The sequence below is a fragment of the Ranitomeya imitator genome, chromosome 6 (genome assembly GCF_032444005.1).
Source record: "Ranitomeya imitator isolate aRanImi1 chromosome 6, aRanImi1.pri, whole genome shotgun sequence".
NCBI classification, from domain to species: Eukaryota; Metazoa; Chordata; class Amphibia; order Anura; family Dendrobatidae; genus Ranitomeya; species Ranitomeya imitator.
This window is the reverse complement of record NC_091287.1, coordinates 65,638,024-65,664,734: the sequence shown is the minus strand read 5'-3', so window position 1 is coordinate 65,664,734 and position 26,711 is coordinate 65,638,024.

The following is a 26,711-nucleotide window of genomic DNA, read 5'->3' as shown; positions in this document are numbered from 1 at the left end:
AATGGGACACCAAGTATCGGAAGGTATCCTGATGGATCCCAGGGTCTGAAGGAGAGGAAACTCTCCTTCAGGCCCTGGGATCCATATTAATGTGTAAAATAAAGAATTAAAATAAAAAATATTGTTATATTCACCTCTCCGGCGGCCCCTGGAACATCACCGCGAGGAACCGGCGTCCGGCAGGCTTCTTTGTTCAAAATGAGCGCCTTTAGGACCTGCGGAATGACGTCGCGGCTTCTGATTGGTCGCGTGCCGCCCATGTGACCGCCACGCGACCAATCAGAAGCCGCGACGTCATTCCACAGGTCCTAAAGGCGCTCATTCTAGGAATTTATCTGAGGAATGACGTCGCGTGGCGGTCACATGGGCGGCACGCGACCAATCAGAAGCCGCGACGTCATTCCGCAGGTCCTAAAGGCGCTCATTTTGAACAAAGAAGCCTGCCGGACGCCGGTGACTCGCGGTGATGTTCCAGGGGCCGCCGGAGAGGTGAATATAACAATATTTTTTATTTTAATTCTTTATTTTACACCTCCGATACCGATACCCGATACCACAAAAATATCGGATCTCGGTATCGGAATTCCGATACCGCAAGTATCGGCCGATACCCGATACTTGCGGTATCGGAATGCTCAACACTAGTCATATAATATACTGCAATGTAACGGGCTGAGACCAACCATATATATAGAGAGAGAGAGAGAGAGTAATATATATAGTCATATAATATACTGCAATGTAACGGGCTGGGACCGGCCATATAGATATATATATAGAGTAATATATATAGTCATATAATATACTGCAATGTAACGGGCTGAGACCAACCATATATATATATATATATATAGAGAGAGAGAGAGAGAGTAATATATATAGTCATATAATATACTGCAATGTAACGGGCTGGGACCGGCCAAATAGATATATATATATAGAGTAATATATATAGTCATATAATATACTGCAATGTAACAGGCTGGGACCGGCCATATAGATATATATATAGAGTAATATATATAGTCATATAATATACTGCAATGTAACAGGCTGGGACCGGCCATATATATAGAATAATATATATACAGTCATATAATATACTGCAATGTAACGGGCTGAGATCAACCATATCTATAATATAACGCTGGGAGCGTCACTCTGTCCGAAGCCTTTATAGACTGCGCAGGCGCAAGCGCCGGCGCAGTCTGGCCCCCACAGAGTGACGCTCCCAGGAGATCGCGGTATGCGTAAGCACTGAACGCATACCGCGATCTCCACCGGAGAGTCAGGGACCGCCAGGAGGGTAAGTATATTCACCTTTCCCCGTTCCAGCGCTGCGTGCGGCTCCGTCTCCCGGCTCCTCTGCTGTGACAGTTCAGAGGGCGCGATGACGCGCTTAATGCGCGCCGGCGTCGCCCTCTGTCTTACCAGTCACAGGCAGAGGAGCCGGAGTGTGTCGTCAAGAAAATGGCGCCGGAAAGCGCGGACGGCGCAGGCGCCGATTCCTGCTGCCGGTATTTTTTTTTTTTTATATGGCAGCAGCATACGGGGGCATACACACTGGAGCGTCTTATGGGGGGGCATATAATACAATGGTGGCGCAGGATGGGAGCAGCACATGACAGAACAGGGGCAGGATGGCAGCAGCACATGACAGAACGGGCGCAGGATGGCAGCAGCACATGACAGAACGGGCGCAGGATGGCAGCAGCACATGACAGAACGGGCGCAGGATGGCAGCAGCACATGACACAACAGGCGCAGGATGGCAGCAGCACATGACAGAACGGGCGCAGGATGGGAGCAGCACATGACAGAACGGGCGCAGGATGTCAGCAGCACATGACAGAACGGGCACAGGATGGGAGCAGCACATGACAGAACAGGGGAGCAGGATGGGAGCAGCACATGACAGAACGGGCGCAGGATGGCAGCAGCACATGACAGAACGGGCGCAGGATGGCAGCAGCACATGACAGAGCGGGCGCAGGATGGGAGCAGCACATGACAGAACAGGCGCAGGATGGTAGCAGCACATGACAGAACGGGCGCAGGATGGGAGCAGCACATGACAGAACAGGGGAGCAGGATGGGAGCAGCACATGACAGAACGGGGGCGCAGGATGGGAGCAGCACATGACAGAACGGGGGCGCAGGATGGGAGCAGCACATGACAGAACGGGGGCGCAGGATGGGAGCAGCACATGACAGGATGGGAGCAGCAAATGACAGAATGGAGGCGCAGGATGGGAGCAGCACATGACAAAACGGGGGCGCAAGATGGGAGCAGCACATGACAGAATGGAGGCGCAGGATGGGAGCAGAACATGACAGAACGGGGACGCAGGATGGGAGCAGCACATGACACAACGGGGGCGCAGGATGGGAGCAGCACATGACAGGATGGGGATGCAGGATGGAGCAGCACATGACAGAATGGGGACGCAGGATGGAGCAGCACATGACAGAACGGGGGTGCAGGATGGGAGCAGCACATGACAGAATGGGGGCGCAGGATGGGTGCAGCACATGACAGGATGGGGGCGCAGGATGGAGCAGCACATGACAGGATGGGGGCGCAGGATGGAGCAGCACATGACAGGATGGGGACGCAGGATGGAGCAGCACATGACAGGATGGGGATGCAGGATGGAGCAGCACATACCAGGATGGAGACCATATACCAATATAAATGCTCGCCACCCGGGCGTAGAACGGGTTCAATAGCTAGTATATATATATATATATAGAGAGAGTAATATATATATTCATATAATATACTGCAATGTAACGGGCTGGGACCGGCCATATAGATATATATAGAGTCATATATATAGTCATATAATATACTGCAATGTAACGGGCTGGGACCGGCCATATATATATATATATATATATATATACTAGATTGTGGCCCGATTCTAACGCATCGGGTATTCTAGAATATGCATGTCCCCGTAGTATATGGACAATGATGATTCCAGAATTCGCGGCAGACTGTGCCCGTCGCTGATTGGCCGAGGCAACCTTTATGACATCATCGTCGCCATGGCAACCATTATGACATCTACGTCGATACTGTGCCTGTCGCTGATTGGTCGAGGCGAATTCGCGGCAGACTGTGCCCGTCGCTGATTGGTCGAGGCAACCTTTATGACATCATCGTCGCCATGCTGTGCCATCGCTGATTGGTCGAGGCCTGGCGCAGTACCACCAGTGGGTCATTCCTGGACCCCCCCTGCTGGGACGCCCGTGCCGCAAGAACCCCACGTCGTAAGGACCCCTCCCCACCGCTGGGATCCAGGCCGCCGCTGGGATCCAGCCCGCCGCTGGGATCCAGACCGCCGCTGCAAAGTCTGCCCCCATCGGGACGTCACCACCCTCTGGAGTAAGAATGGAGAGGCACATAATCCAAGCTGCTTGAGATCTAGTGTGAAGTGTCCACAGTCAGTAATTGTTTGGGGAGCCATGTCATCTGCTGGGGTAGGTCCACTGTGTTTTATCAAGATCAAAGTCAGCGCAGGTGTCTACTCAGAAATTTTAAAGCACTTCATGCTTCCCTCTGCTGACATGCTTTTTGGAGATGGAAATTTAATTCTACAGCAGGACAAGGCCCCTGTTCACACTACCAAAAGTACCAATACCTGGTTTAAAAACAAAGGTATCACTGTGCTTGATTGGCCAGCAAATTCGCCTGACCTTAACCCCATAGAGATTCTATGGTTTATTGTCAAGAGGAAGATGAGAGACACCAGACCCAACAATGCAGATGAGCTGAAGGCTGCTATCAAGCAACCTGGGCTTCCATAACACCTCAGTAGTGCCACAGGCTGATCACCTCCATGCCAAAAAGCTTTGATGCACTAATTGATTCAAAAGGAGTCCCAACCAAGTATTGAGTGCATTTACTGAACATACATTTCTGTAGGTCAACATTTTGGGTTTTAAAATATTTTTTTAAGAGTACAAAGGAGGGCAACAAAATTAATATAGGGGATGGGAGAACTACAATACCCAGATAGATTAGCGAAATTAGGATTATTTAGTCTAGAAAAAAGACGACTGAGGGGCGATCTAATAACCATGTATAAGTATATAAGGGGACAATACAAATATCTCGCTGAGGATCTGTTTATACCAAGGAAGGTGACGGGCACAAGGGGGCATTCTTTGCGTCTGGAGTAGAGAAGGTTTTTCCACCAACATAGAAGAGGATTCTTTACTGTTAGGGCAGTGAGAATCTGGAATTGCTTGCCTGAGGAGGTGGTGATGGCGAACTCAGTCGAGGGGTTCAAGAGAGGCCTGGATGTCTTCCTGGAGCAGAACAATATTGTATCATACAATTAGGTTCTGTAGAAGGACGTAGATCTGGGGATTTATTATGATGGAATATAGGCTGAACTGGATGGACAAATGTCTTTTTTCGGCCTTACTAACTATGTTACTATGTTACTATGTTACTAAGCTGGTGATATAAATTACTCAAATTTACTGAGATAATGACTTTTGGGTTTTCATTGGCTGTAAGCCATAATAATGATTAATTAGTCTTTGCCCTTTGTGATCTCATTTGCTACTATTGTTTTCATGGCAAAATTGAGACCCCATTATGACTTTAGCTATCATTAAGTGCAACAGTTACTTGGGGTGTACGGGACGTGATGGTACAACTTGGACAACCCCTTTCAAGGGTTATTACCATAATTAAAAGTAATCTCCTATCCAAATGGTATCAACTATTTCTGATGGTCCCTGAAAGAATCACAATAGGGGCATTTCGGATCCTCAATTTCTGGGGTCATTGGGAGTCTCAGTGGTCAGATCTCCGCCAATTTACAAGTTATCAACTGTCCAAATATTAATTTACAGTATATATTGTCTCTCCTCCTTCCTTTCAGACCACACCTTCAATGCACTGTTTGCTGCCTCTTTTTCACCTTTCTTTCAGGGTTCCTCAAGGTTCAGTCCTAGGTTCCTCTTCTCTATATACACTGCCCTTATTGTATAAACTGTAAGCAGATATGGTTTCCAGTACCTTTTTATATGCTGATGACATGCAGTGGGGAAAAAAGTATTTAGTCAGCCACCAAATATACAAGTTCTCCCACTTAAAAAGATGAGACAGGCCTGTAATTGACATCATAGGTAGACCACAGCTATGAGAGTCAAAATGAGACAACAAATCCAGAAAGTCTTCTTGTCTGATTTGGCAAGATTTATTTTGCAAATTTTGGTGGAAAATAAGTATTTGGTCATTATAGTTCATCTCAATATTTTGTTATATATCCTTTGTTGGCAATGACAGTGGTCAAACGTTTTCTGTAAGTTTTCACAAGGTTGGCACAAACTGTTGGTGGTATGTTGGCCCATTCCTTCATGCAGATCTCCTCTAGAGCAGTGATGTTTTGCGCTTGTCGCTGGACAGCATGGACTTTCAACTCCCTCCAAAGGTTTTCTATGGGGTTGAGATCTGGAGACTGGCTAGGCCACTCCAGGACCTTCAGATGCTTCTTGTGAAGCCACTCCTTTGTTGCCCTGGTGGTATGCTTGGGATCATTATCATACTGAAAGATCCATCTACATTTCATCTTCAATGTGCTCTTGCTGATGGAAGGAGGTTTGCACTCAAAATCTCACGATACATGGCCCCATTCATTCTTTCATGTACACGGATCAGTCGTCCTGGTCCCTTTGCAGAGAAACAGTCTTAAATCATGATGTTGCCACCCCCATGCTTCACAGTAGGTATGGTGTTCTTTGGATGCATTCTGTCTCCTCCAAACATGATGAGTTTTATTTCTAACAAACAGTTCTACTTTGGTTTCATCAGTCCATATGACATTCTCCCAATACTCTTCTGGATAATCCAAATGCTCTCTATCAAACTTCAGATGGGCCCAGACATGTACTGGCTTAAGCAGGGGGATACGTCTGGCATTGCAGGATCTGAGTCCCTGGCGGTGTAGTGTGTTACTGATGGTAGCCTTTGCCACGGTGGTCCCAGCTCTATGCAGGTCATTCACTAGGTCGCCCAGTGTGGTTCTGTGATTTTTGCTCACCATTCTTATGATCATTTTGACCCCATGGGGTGAGATCTTGCATGGAGCCCCAGATCGAGGGAGATTATCAATGGTTTGTTTGTCTTCCATTTTCTTATTATTGCTCCCACAGTTGATTTCATCACACCAAGCTGATTGCCTATTGCAGATGCAGTCTTTCCAGCCTGGTGTAGGGCTACAATTTTGTTTCTGGTGTGCTTCGACAGCTCTTTGGTCTTCACCATAGTGGAGTTTGAAGTGTGACTGTTTGAGGGTGTGCACAGGTGTCTTTTATACTGATAACAAGTTCAAACAGGTGCTATTACTATAGGTAATGAGTGGAGGACAGAGGAGCCTCTTAAGGCCGGAGTCACACTCCCATACAACACGGCCGAGGGCTATGCGATAAAACATCACATAGCAATCAGCCCCGTGTTATACTATGGGGCAGCTCAGATCTGCAATTTATTCTCAAGCCAAATCGGCATTTGAAAGCATACACAGCATGCTGCTATTGGCAGTGAGACTCGGCTCACTTGCACCCATACAAGTCTATGGGTTTGTGTGAAACATCACACTGCACTCGGATATCACCTGAGTGCAGTGTGATTCCAGCCAACACCGGCAGCAGAGAAGATGGAGAAATTACTTTCTCTGTCTCCTCCACAGCTGTTCTCCAATCCTGTCATGCAAGAGCATCGGAGCACAGTAGCATGACACTCGGCTTCCGCTCGCAGAAAAGCAGGAGAAGAGAGTCATTAATATATCGCATTGGATGCCATACGCTGGTGTGACTCCCTTATATGTTCTGTATGCAGTGGCGTAACTACAAAGTTATGGGCCCCGGTGCGAACTTTCAAATGGGGCCCCCCCCGCCAAAATATTTTTCACCCAAATCCACATCCTGCCCATGCTCCTGCCCCATCCGACTCCGCACTCTGCCCCATCCGACTCCGCACTCTGCCCCATCAGACTCCTCACTCTGCCCCATCAGACTCCTCACTCTGCCCCATCCGACTCCTCACTCTGCCCCATCCGACTCCTCACTCTGCCCCATCCGACTCCTCACTCTGCCCCATCCGACTCCTCACTCTGCCCCATCCGACTCCTCACTCTGCCCCATCCGACTCCTCACTCTGCCCCATCCGACTCCTCACTCTGCCCCATCCGACTCCTCACTCTGCCCCATCCGTCTCCGCACTCTGCCCCATCCGTCTCCGCACTCTGCCCTATCCGACTCCTCACTCTGCCCCATCCGACTCCGCACTCTGCCCCATCCGACTCCGCACTCTGCCCCATCCGACTCCACACTCTGCCCCATCCGACTCCTCATTCTGCCCCATCCGACTCCTCACTCTGCCCCATCCGACTCCTCACTCTGCCCCATCTGACTCTGCACTCTGCCCCATCCGTCTCCCCATTCTGCCCCATCCGTCTCCCCATTCTGCCCCATCCGTCTCCGCATTCTGCCCCATCCGTCTCCGCATTCTGCCCCATCCGTCTCCTCACTCTGCCCCATCCGACTCCTCACTCTGCCCCATCCGACTCCTCACTCTGCCCCATCCGACTCCTCACTCTGCCCCATCCGACTCCTCACTCTGCCCCATCCAACTCCTCACTCTGCCCCATCCGTCTCCGCACTCTGCCCCATCCGTCTCCGCATTCTGCCCCATCCGACTCCTCACTCTGCCCCATCCGACTCCACACTCTGCCTCATCCGACTCCACACTCTGCCCCATCCGACTCCACACTCTGCCCCATCCGACTCCTCATTCTGCCCCATCCGACTCCTCACTCTGCCCCATCCGACTCCTCACTCTGCCCCATCCGACTCCGCACTCTGTCCCATCCGACTCCACACTCTGCCCCATCCGACTCCACACTCTGCCCCATCCGACTCCACACTCTGCCCCATCCGACTCCTCACTCTGCCCCATCCGACTCCTCACTCTGCCCCATCCGACTCCTCACTCTGCCCCATCTGACTCCTCACTCTGCCCCATCCGACTCCGCACTCTGCCCCATCCGTCTCCGCATTCTGCCCCATCCGTCTCCGCACTCTGCCCCATCCGTCTCCGCATTCTGCCCCATCCGTCTCCGCATTCTGCCCCATCCGTCTCCCCATTCTGCCCCATCCGTCTCCCCATTCTGCCCCATCCGTCTCCGCATTCTGCCCCATCCGTCTCCACATTCTGCCCCATCCGTCTCCACATTCTGCCCCTGTCTCCACATCTCACCAGAACAGCAGGAACCGGAAATCTGCTGCTGGTTGATACCAGAGAACACGAGCTGCACACAACCAGGACTGAGCTGCTGAGAGCTGAAGGACCTGTGGTGACGTCATCGTCATGTGATCAGGAGGCGGAGCTGATAAATGGTGAAAGCCCTATGATAGTGATGACGTCACCACAGGATCTTCAGCTCTTCCTTTCAGATCAGGCGTCGGCTGCTGATCTGATGTGTGCGCCCGGCAGGTCAGGTGGAGGGCCGGTCTGTCTGTTGCCGTGCGGGAGGAATCACCTGCACGGCAACAGTTTTTAACTTTTTGCTGGTGTCGGCGTGCATCTGACCTGCCGGGGCCCCTGACTTCCCCCGGGCCCGGTCGCAGTGGCGACTGCTGCGACCGTGGTAGTTACGCCACTGTCTGTATGACCATGACATTGGCATTGTCGATGTTTCGGTGGGCTCCCGGCCCCCTTAAAATAACTTCCCCACCATAAAATAAACATCCCTCCAGACCCGACCCAAAATTAAGACTAGGACAACAAATTGGATAGTAATGGCCACAGCAGGCTTTATTTTAAATAAGCAAATCATGCTTAATATCCTTCACTAACTCCTGGAAAGGGTGAACTGCCAAATCATTTTCCCAATCATGAAGAACCAAAATATCAGGTGGCCTATCAAGCCTGACGCTGTCATGCACTTCTTGAAGGACCCTGCTCCTACCCATACCCCTAAAACCCAGCCACCTGATCACGTTCCTGGAAAAGCTGAGCTGCCTCCCCTCGTGCCACACATCCGCACGCCTGGCTCCCCAGTAAACATAGGAATGGCCCAAGATCCAGATCAACAAGGGATTGGAACCTGCAAATAAAACACAACAATTTACCACCAACATCCTCAACAAAAAACAAACAACTCACCTCAAGCTCGTAAATCATCCCCAACCCATTGTATCTGAATATAACTCTTATACCTCCTGGAGTCCCATCTCCCAATCCGCTGCACCACCTCCAGGCCCAAACCGCCAACTGCTGCTTCTGTCGCTGCCCAATTCTGAAAGAATGAGATGTAAACCTGGAGGCATCCAAACCAATCGACGCCAGACTCATCCGAAAAACTTGGACAAACTGAAACCTTGATAAAAAGGAAGCATCCGCATGACACAATAAAGGCCCCTACCTACCGGGTTGAAAAACATTATAACACTGTAAACAGCGAATTGGACACATCAAGGATCCCTGCACCACACCCAAAAACACTCGCTTACCCCTCCCCTCTTGGTCAGTTTTAGACCACCTGATCCAAAACTCCAAACGCCTATTCAAGTTCACCACATCTTTTGCCATCTGACCTCCTCCCTTATTTTTACTCGGAGATACGATTTCCCCCACCCTCAAGGCCCCAAAAAAGGCAAGGGAAAACGCCAACCGAAAGAGACTAGCCTCCAAAACTGAAACACAAATCCTATCCAAACTCCCACATACCTGTTCCAAAATGCTGAATGACAATGGTCACATCAAATCCCCCCGATTACTCCGATGCCTGAAACCCTTCAACGCAAAAACAATTTTGTCAAATCCTCCTGGCCCCGTAATTTGAAGCCAAAAGCGAAAGCTACAGTGATCCGTGAAACTTTTGTAAAGGACCAACCCTCAGCCCCCTCCTGGCCCAACCACAACAATAGAGCTCCCACCTGATCCGAAAATGAACCCCCACTCGCGCAACCTACCAACCAGTTTTCCCAGGTACCACACTGAATGATATGCAGACCACATGTTGGGAGCCAATGATGCCTGAATCAAAAGTCCTGCAGCCTGGAGACCACCTTCCAAAGCCCTGCCAGGCACTTCAAACCCTCATTCTCCGCATCCGGGGCCAGAGACTGAAAGTGTTCCTACTGCAAATAAGATAAAGAGTCAGCAATGGAATTCCTGACACTCAGCACATGAGAAGCCATCACATGCGCATTTAAAGACAAACATGTCAACACCAACTGTCGTAACACACGAATCACAGGCAGACAATGTCGACAATGGCACACACTACCCCCATGTTTTCACAATTGAATCATACCCTCCTGTTCTGAAACTCAGTCCTCCACAGATGCACAGCCACCAGAATGGGAGAAATTTCCAACAAAGCAATGTTCTTGACCAGGCCCGATGGAAACCACTCCTCCAGCCACTGAGCCACGCACCACTGGCCTCCAAAATACGCCCTGAAACCAACCCCACCAGACACATCCGTAAACAACTCCAATTTACGGTTCTCAATCACTTCTCCCATGAGCAAAGAATGACCGTTCTCGGTGTTCCAAAAGCAGATCCCACACTTCCAAATCCGCCCTGTGCTAACGCAAAAGCCGCACAAAATGATGTGTCACCCGTACTCCGAAGTGGCACCAGCCAAGCACCGTGAAAAAACCCTTCCCATTAGGATAATGCGGCAAGCAAAATTCAGCTTCCCAAGTAGCGACTGGACCTCCTGCAAAGACAGCTTCTTCAGACGCCTGCCCCGAGTCATCTCTTCACGCAAGACCGCGTCCTTGTCCTCCGGCAACATAAATTCCCAATTGACCAAGTCAATTACGATTCCCAAAATAGACAGGCACCTACAAGGCCCTTCCGTTTTTCCTGGAGCAAGAGGTACACCAAATTGCTCCGCTACAAATTCCACAACCCTAAAAATCCTCTCACAAGCCCTGGAATGGTCATGACCGATACACAAAAAATCATCCAAATAAGGTATCAGGGAATCGTAACCCAACACTTCACAGACAACCCATTCAAAAAACAAGCTAAACACCTCATATGTCATAAAGTGCTCTGCACCGTTCATTATTGCCCCATAGCTGTGCCATATAGTGCTCTGCATCGTTCATTATTGCCCCATAGCTGTGCCATATAGTGCTCTGCACCGTTCATTATTGCCCCATAGCTGTGCCATATAGTGCTCTGCACCGTTCATTATTGCCCCATAGCTGTGCCATATAGTGCTCTGCACCGTTCATTATTGCCCCATAGCTGTGCCATATAGTACTCTGCACCATTCATTATTGCCCCATAGCTGTGCCATATAGTGCTCTGCACCGTTCATTATTGCCCCATGGCTGTGCCATATAGTGCTCTGCACCATTCATTATTGCCCCATAGCTGTGCCATATAGTGCCCTGCACCGTTCATTATTGCCTAATAGCTGTGTCATATAGTGCTCTGCACCGTTTATTATTGCCCCATGGCTGTGCCATATAGTGCTCTGCACCGTTCATTATTGCCCATAGCTGTGCCATATAGTGCTCTGCACCGTTCATTATTGCCCCATAGCTGTGCCATATAGTGCTCTGCACCGTTCATTGTTGCCCCATAGCTGTGCCATATAGTGCTCTGCACCGTTCATTGTTGCCCCATAGCTGTGCAATATAGTGCTCTGCACCGTTCATTGTTGCCCCATAGCTGTGCCATATAGTGCTCTGCACCGTTCATTATTGCCCCATAGTTGCTCCTTATAAAGCTGTGCCATTGCTGCTGCTGCTGCAATAAAAAAAAATGCCATACTCTCCTCTCTTGCTTGCAGCTCCTCAGCGTCCCGTCCTGGCGTCTCTCTGCACTGACTGATCAGGCAGAGGGCGGAGTGCACACTATATGCGTCATCGCGCCCTCTGACCTGCACAGTCAGTGCGCAGAGATGTCGGGAAGATGGAGCGGTGCCCGGCGTGTGGAACGCGGACAGGTAAATATGACATACTTACCTGCTCCCGGCGTCCCGCTCCTTCTCCCGGACAGCTGGTCTTCGGTGCCGCAGCCTCTTCCGCTATCAGCGGTCACTGGCACCGCTCATTAGAAAAATGAATATGCGGCTCCACCCGTATGGGAGTGGAGTCCATATTCATTTCTCTAATGAGCGGTCCCACGTGACCGCTGAACAGGGGAAGAGCTGCGGCACCCGGAGACAGTGTGACAGGCAGGGGGAGCGTCAGGACCACCGGGACTAGGTGAGTATGCCTCAGCGCCCTCTCCCCCTCACCCGCCAACCCTGCCGCCCACCGTGACTCGAGTATAAGCCGAGAGGGGCACTTTTAGCTCAAAAATTTGGGCTGAAAATCTCGGCTTATACTCGAGTATATACGGTATACTGTATCTATGCTAACTACCGTATTTTTCAGATTATAAGATGCACCCCAAATTTTGAGAAGAAATCAAGATCTCGGGAGATGAGATCACAGGGCTGAAATCTCCTCTCCCGAGATCTTGGTGCCAAGATCTCCATCTGCGCATGTGCCACCCCCAGCGGCCATTTTCCCAGAGTCCACCGCACAGGAGGAAAACAAAGAACTGCGGGGGGCTCTGGCCTTTCATGAAATGTTGGCAGAACCCCCCCTCCCCCCGCAGTGGAGGACATCCAAGGCAGCAGCGGCGTTGTCGGACACCCCATGCAGCAGCGGCGGCTGGAACCCCCACATGCCAGCCTGCAGCAACGGTACCGATAAGGTATTTGTAACACCCTAGGTTCCTGGTTGTTACATTGCTTTCCTCACGGAAGAGTGATGTCATGCTTGGAAGCGAGAAAGGATCTCTTTATCAAGTATCACAAACATGCAACATGTTCATATTCCAGGCCAGAAGGGGGAGCTCTGATCAAGCTTGTGGGTGGCTCCCATATATATATTCTGGCTGGAGGGAAAGTAGTGAGTCAGTCTGAGAGAGAGACAGAGGAAAGAGGGGCCGTGCAGCCACGTGAGGTACTGCAGCTCCTGAAAGGAAAGAAAAGAAATGAAAGCAGAATAAGTTGTAGAGAGCGTGAAGGAGGAAAAGAAGAAAAGGTGAAGTGAAGAGCTTGGGAGAAGCTGCGACTGAGCTGCTTCCATGCTAAAGCTCATGAAACCGGTAGCTGGAAGACCGAGGTTGTGGGGATATCTCTATGCCCCACAGCAGAAACCAGCGGACAGCAGATTGCAAGTTACCTGTCCACCATAAATGCCTGAAGACACAGTAACGCATAGAGCCCGGGTCGTTATAGAGATCCTGTAAAAAGGCTCGAGTTACCTGTCATGCAGGTTAGTGTCCTACCTAAAGGGGACAGAGCGAACGTGAGGCGCTTGTGAGAAGCCTAAGGCAGCAAAGGACTACAACACAGCGCTAGAAGGAAGGCTTCCAACCCCACCTGGTTAGGGGGATTCCAAAATCGCTTCCAAGTCGGCTGGACCATACCAGCACCTGTGATCCGGTACACTGGACTGTGGAAGCCCTACAGTAAAGAGGTAAATAGACTGCAACCCTGTGTCCTCCGTTTCTTTCTACATCACCTACCACCTACCCCTACTACACCGGGAGCCCTGGAGGCCCAGCTTCACCTGTGGGAAGCCATATCATCCCTGCTGCCACACCATCACCCCAGAGGATCCTTCTAAGTTGCGTCGGTCACCCCTGACTGAACACCTCAGGTGGCGTCATGAACAAACTATATTTCCCATTTCAAAACCCCTTTTACATGGGCGCCTAGGGCAACGGACCGGGTCGCCACTGCCGTGACACATCCCTTTAAGTACTGGACCCGGTACAGAGTACCCCATGGCCCTGGCGGGCGTTCCATATATGCGCATTATAAAACACACCCCCATTTCCCCCAAAGCGGTAAAGGATCTTCACCTCTTTTGTCACAAGCTTGTCCTTAGGAGGCTACACAATCGGCCTGGTGAGGATGTCGACGTCTGCGGTGGCACTGAGCTGGAGGCTTTGGAGGTATTGGAGGGCCTACTCAATGAGCAGGATTGTGTGAATGCGGTCAAATATCCTAGTGCTGTTGTGCCTAGATCAACGACCTTTCCCCCTTGTCCATCTGTCCACAAATTGACATCTTTGCACATCTGGTTACTGAAGATTTTAAAAATATACCAACAAAAATAAGGCGAGATAATCTCAGTTCTAACCATAGACGTGCTTTAAAGCAACTAAGATCATTGGATGATGTGGTCATTAAGTCGGCCGACAAGGGGGGAAATGTTGTGGTCTGGCCGACAGACAAATATGAGAAAGAGGCGTTTAGGCAATTAAAAGATAAAAATTATTATTCCTTGCTTCCTCAAAATCCTTTGACCGCATTCTCGTACCTGCTCGATACAATTCTAATTCAGGCATGGGAGAAGGGACTCATTCCTAAAAAAATCTTGGATGGTTTAATGACAAAATTTCCTAAGGTCCCTACCTTCTACCTCCTTCCTAAAATTCATAAGGATCCCGTCGACCCGCTGGGGCGTCCCATAGTCTCTGACATGGGAGGGCTGTGTGACCCTGTATGTAAATTTATTGACTATTATCTTAAACCTCTGGTCGAAACGCTGCCCTCCTATGTCAGGGACTCTGTGGACGTTCTGGTACGGGTCGACGGTCTTTGCCTTGACTCCGATATGCTCTTTGTCACCGCGGACGTCAAGTCCCTCTACACGTGCTTTGACCATAAACATGGTCTTCAGGCCGTACGGTATTTTTTGGAGATGAGTAATCTGGACGGACCCTTTGTTGATCTATTGTTGGAATTATTGCAGTTTGTCCTGCATCATAACTTTTTCACTTTCAGAGACCGGTTTTATCTGCAGAAATGCGGCACTGCCATGGGGCGGCATGTGCGCCCGCCTACGCTAACCTCTTCCTTGGCTATTGGGAGAGGGAGGTTTTTCGTGGGGACGGGGCATGCACCGCCGACCATGTGCAGTGCTGGTTTCGTTATATTGACGACCTTTTGATTATCTGGCAGGGCCCGGTCTCTGAGCTGGAGAGGTTCATGTCTATTTTGAACAATAATGTCTATAATATCAGACTCTCATATAAATGGCATGAACGTAGGATTGATTTTCTAGACATTGCTTTATCAATTGACGACTTGGGGTCCATCCATACTGACATTTTAAGGAAGAAAACTTCTGTCAACTCATTTCTCCATGCTTTCTCTGGACATGCTTACTCTACCATCAAAGCCATCCGTGTTGGTCAGTTCCTTAGAGCTAAATGAACCTGCTCTACAATGGAGAAGTTTGAAGAGCAGGCCAAGGATTTGAAAAATCATTTCTTAGAAAGAGGGGATAGCCAGAGGAACATTAAACACGGTTATCATCGTGCAAAGTATACACAACGACAGAAATTGCTCTGTAATTCTGGCGCTCATACCAGCAAAGGTGATACCCAAACTAGATTTATTTCAACATTTAATTGTCAGTGGGACACCATGCGTCAGATTCTAACTAAGCACTGGCCTGTTGTTCAGACCGACCCCATATTAAATAAGGAAATTTCAACAAGACCCCTTATCACTGCAAGGAGGAGTAAGAACCTTAAAGACCAATTGGTGAGAAGCCACTATGTGGCTCCTCATAAGAGCCTCTTTGGTAACCCCAAACAGAGATGGCGCTGTTTCCCATGTGGGAATTGTATGGCATGCAACCTATACAACATTGTGAGGGCTAAGACCTTTAAAAATGCTGCTGGGACTCGTGAATACACTATTGTCCACTATATATCTTGCACTACGTCATATGTTGTATATTTTGCGCAATGTCCCTGTTCTAAGGTGTATATCGTAAACAAGAACCTAGCACTCAACTGATGCTTTAGTGCAGCTTTTATTGTAGTGGTACACAAAACGTTTCGGTCCAGTCTACGGACCTTCGTCAGTAACTACAAGTGAAAACCAAAATTTATACAAAAATTATATACAAATTACCAAAAACTAAAGTAAATACAAAATAAAGTATATACACAAGATGTTGTAAAGAGATAACAGCATCAATATAAACAATCTGATCAAATGTATGCATGAAATATATGCTGGGGAGAAAACCCCGAGTATCCAGGCTTAATATGTTCCACCTTGGCCGAATAATGAAGGATTAACCAGAGATGATAGAGAAGGGGGGGGATACATACCGTACTACAGAATTATAAGAAGGACCATAGGGTCAGAAGTCACTAAAAAGCAGCGTCTGTCGGTGTAAAAGAGTACCGTAAGGAACCCCTAGGGGTTAGTGGTGAAAGTGGTATGAGGAAATATGAGGTAAGACATACCTATTATGTGAGCCCGATGTGAGCGGTACTGCAGGTGAATGATAAGGTAAAAATTACATACCGAACCAACAATGTCCGGGCAGGACAAGCGCTAGTACAAGGGGTTACCTGAGGAGACCGGTAGGAAAGGGGGCGCTGACCGACGCGGAGTCCACCGTTAGTCTGATCAGGAGAAAGTGAAACCGCCGTCTCATAGGAAGGAGGCGGGACCGGCAATGCCCGTGGACCAATCAGCGGCTGAACGGCAACCGGAAGTGACATAGCGCAAGAGATGTGCAAGTGTACGGCTATGTGAGGGGATCTATGGTAATACTACCGGAAGTGACGTCGCGTTGTCATGGCGGCGGGGTGATACACTACCCTGGAGAGGGAATGGAACCGGTGATAGCGCTAGGGGAGAAGATAAAGGATGTAGGGAAATAAGACAGGAGGAGAATGGAGTGATAAGCAGCTGAGGTGCCTACACGGAGATGCTGTAATAGGTGAACGATCTCCAAGGTGCTGGGTGCTCCTAGGATCAATAATGCTGCTTTGTGACACGATCTGTAAGAGGTGGATAACAAGCAGGGTCCGGTGAGACATACGGATGGTGCAAGAGGGATCTCAGTAAAGACGACTCTAATGGTAAAAGAGAGAAAGTATTAGCAAACGGCATAATGTACACCTATAAGATACATTGTTAAGAAGAGACTGATAAAAAAAGGGCTAATAGAAATAATAGATGTAGTCCATAATATCCTGTGGAGAAAGTTACATAATAACACAATGCTAATAGATATGACAATATAGTTTCAGAGAAAAGAAGCCAGATCATAGTCTCTGTTAAGTCCCAAGGGGTGGAGGGTCTCCAATGCATGAATCCAAAACGCCTCCCTCCGCTTGAGGCGAGCAACTCGGTCGCCACCCCGCCGAATAGGGGGGATGTGTTCTATGACCTGGAACCGTAACTGTGAGACGTTATGGTCCTGGTTATGGAAATGAAGGGGGATGGGAAGCAACAAGTTCTTACAGCGGATGGTAGATTTATGTTTGGAAATCCGATCGCGTATAGGTTGCGTAGTTTCTCCTATGTATAGGAGTCCACAGGGGCATTTGATTAGGTAAATAACCCATGAAGTGGCGCATGTGAAATAACGGAGTCTAGGCCTTTACACTAAAAGTCATTTCAGACCCCCTCAGGGCTCACATGCCATGGAATCCTTCATAGGCTTCGTTAAGGATTCCTTCAAAACATTATGCGAGGATATTAGAAGGGGCAAATTGTTTTTTCCCCCCAATCTCTCTCCCATAGAACGGCAAGCCTTACAGGGCCTACAAAAGGATAACAACCTCATTTTCAAACCCGCAGATAAGGGGGGCGCCCTTGTGATAATGAATAGATCCGATTACCTCCTGGAAATCCAACGCCAGCTAGATAACTCTACGGTCTATGTTAGGTTACTACGTGACCCCTTATCCGAGACCCGGCAGATCATCTCTGACACACTTGTGAAATATATTGAATTAGGAGTCCTAGACCCCAAAACACGGGACAACAGGTGCCAATTCTGGCGTATAGACCTGTGTAAGATGTACGCAAACGGATGATATGTATGAACGAACGGTATCCGATTGGAGGCTTTATTGGGTCGAGGGGTAGAGGGGGCAGCAGCCTTTTCAAGTACAGAAGATGGATAACCCCGTTGATTAAACTTAGAGGCCATTTCCTTGAGGCGGACCGATCTGAGTTGTGTGTCAGACACAATCTTGGAGACCCGATGGAACTGGGATTTGGGGACTGAGTTTTTTGTGGCCGGAGGGTGAAAACTCGTGAAGTGTAACAGACTGTTACGGTCTGTAGTCTTAGTATAGAGATCAGTGGTAATGGAGCCATCAGGTTGAAGAATGACCATGGTGTCCAAGAAATTAATCTGTGTAGTACTGTGAGACATAGTAAAAGAAATACCTGGCCACGCCGTGTTGAGCCAGTCAAAAAAACGCGCGAGGGCTTCCAACGAGCCTCCCCATATGCAGAATACATCGTCGATGTACCGTTTCCAGACGATGACGTTGTCACTAAATAGAGGATGAGGGTATATCTGACTCTCCTCAAAATCAGCCATGTAGCAGTTAGCATACGGGGGTGCTACGTTGGAGCCCATCGCTGTGCCACGGATTTGTAAGTAGAAATCATCCTGAAACAAAAAGTAATTGCGGGTAAGAATGATGGTTAACAGGTCAATACACAAGTGGATCTGATCAGGTAGGAAACCAGACTGGGTCAGAAGTTTATGGACCGAGTTAATGCCCTCTATGTGGGGAATGGATGTGTATAAGTCTTTAACATCCATGGTCACTAGGGTAGCGTGTGGAGGAATCGGACATACGTCTTTCAGGATATTGAGAAAAGACCCTGTATCTAGGATAAAAGATCTGGATGTCCTGATCAGTGGAGTGAGGATCTTTTCCAGATAGATGGCCAGCGGGGAGAGGATAGAGTCGGTAGATGCGACTATGGGCCTCCCTGGGGGTTTTTCTAGGTTCTTATGAATTTTGGGGATGGTATAGAACACTGGCGTGATGGGATGTGCCTTAGTGAGAAAGTCCCGTGTTTTGGGGTCTAGGACTCCTAATTCAATATATTTCACAAGTGTGTCAGAGATGATCTGCCGGGTCTCGGATAAGGGGTCACGTAGTAACCTAACATAGACCGTAGAGTTATCTAGCTGGCGTTGGATTTCCAGGAGGTAATCGGATCTATTCATTATCACAAGGGCGCCCCCCTTATCTGCGGGTTTGAAAATGAGGTTGTTATCCTTTTGTAGGCCCTGTAAGGCTTGCCGTTCTATGGGAGAGAGATTGGGGGGAAAAAACAATTTGCCCCTTCTAATATCCTCGCATAATGTTTTGAAGGAATCCTTAACGAAGCCTATGAAGGATTCCATGGCATGTGAGCCCTGAGGGGGTCTGAAATGACTTTTAGTGTAAAGGCCTAGACTCCGTTATTTCACATGCGCCACTTCATGGGTTATTTACCTAATCAAATGCCCCTGTGGACTCCTATACATAGGAGAAACTACGCAACCTATACGCGATCGGATTTCCAAACATAAATCTACCATCCGCTGTAAGAACTTGTTGCTTCCCATCCCCCTTCATTTCCATAACCAGGACCATAACGTCTCACAGTTACGGTTCCAGGTCATAGAACACATCCCCCCTATTCGGCGGGGTGGCGACCGAGTTGCTCGCCTCAAGCGGAGGGAGGCGTTTTGGATTCATGCATTGGAGACCCTCCACCCCTTGGGACTTAACAGAGACTATGATCTGGCTTCTTTTCTCTGAAACTATATTGTCATATCTATTAGCATTGTGTTATTATGTAACTTTCTCCACAGGATATTATGGACTACATCTATTATTTCTATTAGCCCTTTTTTTATCAGTCTCTTCTTAACAATGTATCTTATAGGTGTACATTATGCCGTTTGCTAATACTTTCTCTCTTTTACCATTAGAGTCGTCTTTACTGAGATCCCTCTTGCACCATCCGTATGTCTCACCGGACCCTGCTTGTTATCCACCTCTTACAGATCGTGTCACAAAGCAGCATTATTGATCCTAGGAGCACCCAGCACCTTGGAGATCGTTCACCTATTACAGCATCTCCGTGTAGGCACCTCAGCTGCTTATCACTCCATTCTCCTCCTGTCTTATTTCCCTACATCCTTTATCTTCTCCCCTAGCGCTATCACCGGTTCCATTCCCTCTCCAGGTTATGTATCACCCCGCCGCCATGACAACGCGACGTCACTTCCGGTAGTATTACCATAGATCCCCTCACATAGCCGTACACTTGCACATCTCTTGCGCTATGTCACTTCCGGTTGCCGTTCAGCCGCTGATTGGTCCACGGGCATTGCCGGTCCCGCCTCCTTCCTATGAGACGGCGGTTTCACTTTCTCCTGATCAGACTAACGGTGGACTCCGCATCGGTCAGCGCCCCCTTTCCTACCAGTCTCCTCAGGTAACCCCTTGTACTAGCGCTTGTCCTGCCCGGACATTGTTGGTTCGGTATGTAATTTTTACCTTATCATTCACCTGCAGTACCGCTCACATCAGGCTCACATAATAGGTATGTCTTACCTCATATTTCCTCATACCACTTTCACCACTAACCCCTAGGGGTTCCTTACGGTACTCTTTTACACCGACAGACGCTGCTTTTTAGTGACTTCTGACCCTATGGTCCCTCTTATAATTCTGTAGTACGGTATGTATCCCCCCCCTTCTCTATCATCTCTGGTTAACCCTTCATTATTCGGCCAAGGTGGAACATATTAAGCCTGGATACTCGGGGTTTTCTCCCCAGCATATATTTCATGCATACATTTGATCAGATTGTTTATATTGATGCTGTTATCTCTTTACAACATCTTGTGTATATACTTTATTTTGTATTTACTTTAGTTTTTGGTAATTTGTATATAATTTTTGTATAAATTTTGGTTTTCACTTGTAGTTACTGACGAAGGTCCGTAGACTGGACCGAAACGTTTTGTGTACCACTACAATAAAAGCTGCACTAAAGCATCAGTTGAGTGCTAGGTTCTTGTTTACATTGTACAAAGGTGTGGGAACCTAACCTTAGCACCACCCCTTCCAGTAGTGCACACGGTATATTTTGTCTAAGGTGTATATCGGTCTTACGTCCAGGGAGCTGCGCATTAGGGTGAGAGAGCATGTGAGGGATATCTTGGCTGCTAAGGAGGCGAAAGATATATCCGTTTTGAAAACATTACCAAAGCATTTTTTATTACATCACAACTCTGACCCCCGTGGCCTCAAAGTTAGCGGCATTGACAGGATTCATGGGGGTATAAGAGGGGGGAATTTAAAGCAGCTCTTGGCACAATCCGAAACTAGGTGGATTGTTGAACTTGGTACTATGTCCCCTGTGGGACTTAATGAGAAATTGAGCTTTGCTCCATTTTTATAGTCTTCTGTTTTTTAACTTTAATTTTTGTTGTGGCTTATTAATGTGTTTTTATGTTTTTTTCTTTCATTATATTTACACTAGTAATAAATATGGAATAGTTACTCTCAAATAAATGCTCCGGTTAAAGGCACCTGTTATTCTACATTTGATGGGGTCTCTCAGCTTTTTCACACCTTTAAGTGGAACACGTATAGGACACTATCACAGTTTTCTGCAGCCTGGAACCAATTATCGGTCTGATTTGGAGACAAGGAGATATGAAAGGAGAATCTCTGGGAGAACAATTCATATGAGTCTTTCTCTTTATCACATATTATAATGTTTCTTGGCTCCTCCCCCTTTTCTCCTTCCTTTAATATGTGCTCTAGTGTAATAATGTGATCTAGCACACGAATTGGCTGTTATAATGTTTGGTTTTGATATGGTGGTGGTACCTTCTTTTACTCTTAATGCTCCGCATTGTTTGTTGCTGGGGTTCGTGGCGACGTACGCTAGACGAACTGGTTAAGTATTAGAACTGATTTCTCCATATATCTGAATCCCGGCTCTGACAAGATGGCGACGCGCATGCGCACTGCGCTCGGGACCCTCCATTTTGTTGAAGGCCTCTTATTTATCGGCGTTGCGGATATGACGTCACGGAGGATTTCCTCCCCGCATGCCGATAATGAGTGCCGGAAACAGATGCACCTGGGACCCGGGGGCGGCGGTGCCATGCGCGATGTGTTATTGGCTGTATAGGCATTTGGTATGCCTTATAAACCGGGACTTTTTGGAGACATGACACGCACAATTTATCTTCCCCTTGATAAAGCGGTACGTGAAACGCGTGTCGGGGCTTTCGGAGATTGAGGACAGGCGGACTATATGGGTATGTGCTGGTGGCCGTATTAACTCTTTATGCATTCACACTTTGCACTTTATAAAGAAGGTTATTTCTTTATGCATGTCACTATGTGGTTAATTTTTTATATACTAACATAATTCCACAGCCTGGGTTACTTTCTACCTCAGTCTCCTTTTTGTGCATCCTACTTGGGTAAAAATAATCTTTCCTCTTACTGTACTTTGCTTTGAATCTTGTAATTATTGTACTTTAATAAAATTTGTTACTTTTTTACTCATTCCTCTCTGAGTGGTGTGTTATGATACTATGTATCTATTGGGTTAGTGTAAGTTTCCACACCCCTTCTATGCTTCCTTTGGGATTTCCTTTCATGGTGGAGGAACCCTTTTATTAGCATTGATATGTTTGTGGACATTTTTTTTATATATAACCCTGTGTCCTCTGTTTCTTTCTACATCACCTACCACCTGCCCCTACTACACCGGGAGCCCTGGAGACCCAGCTTCACCTGTTGGAAGCCATATCATCCGTGCTGCAGCAACATCACCCCAGAGGACCCTTTTAAGTTGCGTCGGTCACTCCTGACCGAATACCTCAGGTGGCGTCAATAACAAACTTTATTTCCCATTTCAAAACCCCTTTTACATGGGCGCCTAGGGCCACGGACCGGGTCGCCGCTGCCGTGACACATCCCTTTAAGTACTGGACCCGGTACAGAGTACCCCACGGCCCTGGCGGGCGTTCCATATATATGCATTATAAAACACACCGCCATTTCCCCAAAAAATTTTTGGGAAAAAGTGCGTCTTATAATGCGTAAAATACGATATTTAGTATTTGCATCCACATGTACATTTAGTTACTTACTTGACTAACCATATTGTTATACCAAACTCGCAGTCTTTATGTAAAATTACATTTGTACCTACTTGATACTATTCATATATTTTCAATACACTGTTGATAGCGTAATTCAGCACGTCTCCCTACCTAACCTTGACATACGTCACTTTTACTAAATACAACTATGTTATGCCCCCTTATTCTTATATTTGTGTTTCTCCCACACCTTTTATACTTGACAAATGTAATATAATTTTTATATTTTCATACATTGTTCTATTGACTTTTTTAATCAGTTCTCTGGTGTTTTGCTTTCTTTAATGCTCAGGTTAGTAACATAGTAACATAGTTGGTAAGGCCGAAAAAAGACATTTGTCCATCCAGTTCAGCCTATATTCCATCATAATAAATACCCAGATCTACGCAAGCTCTTGACGAACGCTCTATTCAATAGTAACATAGTAACATAGTTATTAAGGTTGAAGGAAGACTTTAAGTCCATCTAGTTCAACCCATAGCCTAACCTAACATGCCCTAACATGTTGATCCAGAGGAAGGCAAAAAAAACCATGTGGCAAAGAGTAAGCTCCACATACGGCAATCAGACTAGTTCCCTGGATCAACACTCTATCAAGGAATCTAGTGTATATAACCTGTAACATTATACTTTTCAAGAAAGGCATCCATTCCCCTCTTAAAATTTACATAGTAACATAACATAGTAACATAGTTAGTAAGGCCGAAAAAAGACATTTGTCCATCCAGTTCAGCCTATATTCCATCATAATCAACCCCAGATCTACGTCCTTCTACAGAACCTAATAATTGTATGATACAATATTGTTCTGCTCCAGGAAGACATCCAGGCCTCTCTTGAACCCCTCGACTGAGTTCGCCATCACCACCTCCTCAGGCAAGCAATTCCAGATTCTCACTGCCCTAACAGTAAAGAATCCTCTTCTATGTTGGTGGAAAAACCTTCTCTCCTCCAGACGCAAAGAATGCCCCCTTGTGCCCGTCACCTTCCTTGGTATAAACAGATCCTCAGCGAGATATTTGTATTGTCCCCTTATATACTTATACATGGTTATTAGATCGCCCCTCAGTCGTCTTTTTTCTAGACTAAATAATCCTAATTTCGCTAATCTATCTGGGTATTGTAGTTCTCCCATCCCCTTTATTAATTTTGTTGCCCTCCTTTGTACTCTTTCTAGTTCCATTATATCCTTCCTGAGCACTGGTGCCCAAAACTGGACACAGTACTCCATGTGCGGTCTAACTAGGGATTTGTACAGAGGCAGTATAATGCTCTCATCATGTGTATCCAGACCTCTTTTAATGCACCCCATTATCCTGTTTGCCTTGGCAGCTGCTGCCTGGCACTGGCTGCTCCAGGTAAGTTTATCATTAACTAGGATCCCCAAGTCCTTCTCCCTGTCAGATTTACCCAGTGGTTTCCCATTCAGTGTGTAATGGTGACATTGATTCCTTCTTCCCATGTGTATAACCTTACATTTATCATTGTTAAACCTCATCTGCCACCTTTCAGCCCAAGTTTCCAACTTATCCAGATCCATCTGTAGCAGAATACTATCTTCTCTTGTATTAACTGCTTTACATAGTTTTGTATCATCTGCAAATATCGATATTTTACTGTGTAAACCTTCTACCAGATCATTAATGAATATGTTGAAGAGAACAGGTCCCAATACTGACCCCTGCGGTACCCCACTGGTCACAGCGACCCAGTTAGAGACTATACCATTTATAACCACCCTCTGCTTTCTATCACTAAGCCAGTTACTAACCCATTTACACACATTTTCCCCCAGACCAAGCATTCTCATTTTGTGTACCAACCTCTTGTGCGGCACGGTATCAAACGCTTTGGAAAAATCGAGATATACCACGTCCAATGACTCACCGTGGTCCAGTCTATAGCTTACCTCTTCATAAAAACTGATTAGATTGGTTTGACAGGAGCGATTTCTCATAAACCCATGCTGATATGGAGTTAAACAGTTATTCTCATTGAGATAATCCAGAATAACATCCCTCAGAAACCCTTCAAATATTTTACCAACAATAGAGGTTAGACTTACTGGCCTATAATTTCCAGGTTCACTTTTAGAGCCCTTTTTGAATATTGGCACCACATTTGCTATGCGCCAGTCCTGCGGAACAGACCCTGTCGCTATAGAGTCACTAAAAATAAGAAATAATGGTTTATCTATTACATTACTTAGTTCTCTTAGTACTCGTGGGTGTATGCCATCCGGACCCGGAGATTTATCTATTTTAATCTTATTTAGCCGGTTTCGCACCTCTTCTTGGGTTAGATTGGTGACCCTTAATATAGGTTTTCATTGTTTCTTGGGATTTCACCTAGCATTTCATTTTCCATCGTGAATACCGTGGAGAAGAAGGTGTTTAATATGTTAGCTTTTTCCTCGTCATCTACAACCATTCTTTCCTCACTATTTTTTAAGGGGCCTACATTTTCAGTTTTTATTCTTTTACTATTGATATAGTTGAAGAACAGTTTGGGATTAGTTTTACTCTCCTTAGCAATGTGCTTCTCTGTTTCCTTTTTGGCAACTTTAATTAGTTTTTTAGATAAAGTATTTTTCTCCCTATAGTTTTTTAGAGCTTCAATGGTGCCATCCTGCTTTAGTAGTGCAAATGCTTTCTTTTTACTGTTAATTGCCTGTCTTACTTCTTTGTTTAGCCACATTGGGTTTTTCCTATTTCTAGTCCTTTTATTCCCACAAGGTATAAACCGCTTACACTGCCTATTTAGGATGTTCTTAAACATTTCCCATTTATTATCTGTATTCTCATTTCTGAGGATATTGTCCCAGTCTACCAGATTTAGGGCATCTCTAAGCTGTTCAAACTTTGCCTTCCTAAAGTTCAATGTTTTTGTGACTCCCTGACAAGTCCCCCTAGTGAAAGACAGGTGAAACTGCACAATATTGTGGTCGCTATTTCCTAAATGCCCAACCACCTGCAGATTTGTTATTCTGTCAGGTCTATTAGATAGTATTAGGTCTAAAAGTGCTGCTCCTCTGGTTGGATTCTGCACCAATTGTGAAAGATAATTTTTCTTGGTTATTAGCAGAAACCTGTTGCCTTTATGGGTTTCACAGGTTTCTGTTTCCCAGTTAATATCCGGGTAGTTAAAGTCCCCCATAACCAGGACCTCATTATGGGTTGCAGCTTCATCTATCTGCTTTAGAAGTAGACTTTCCATGCTTTCTGTTATATTTGGGGGTTTGTAACAGACCCCAATGAGAATTTTGTTACCATTTTTCCCTCCATGAATTTCAACCCATATGGACTCGACATCCTCATTCCCTTCGCTAATATCCTCCCTTAAAGTGGACTTTAGACAAGACTTTACATAGAGACAAACCCCTCCTCCTCTCCGATTTTTACGATCCTTTCTAAACAGACTGTAACCCTGTAAGTTAACTGCCCAGTCATAGCTTTCATCTAACCATGTCTCGGTTATTCCCACTATGTCAAAGTTACCTGTAGATATTTCTGCTTCTAGTTCTTCCATCTTGTTTGTCAGGCTTCTGGCGTTTGCGAGCATGCAGTTTAGAGGATTTTGTTTTGTTCCAATCTCCTCACTGTGGATTGTTTTAGAAATGTTCTTACCTCCCTTCTGAGTATGTTTTCCTGGGTCGTCTTTGTTCGAGTCTAATGTTTTTCTTCCC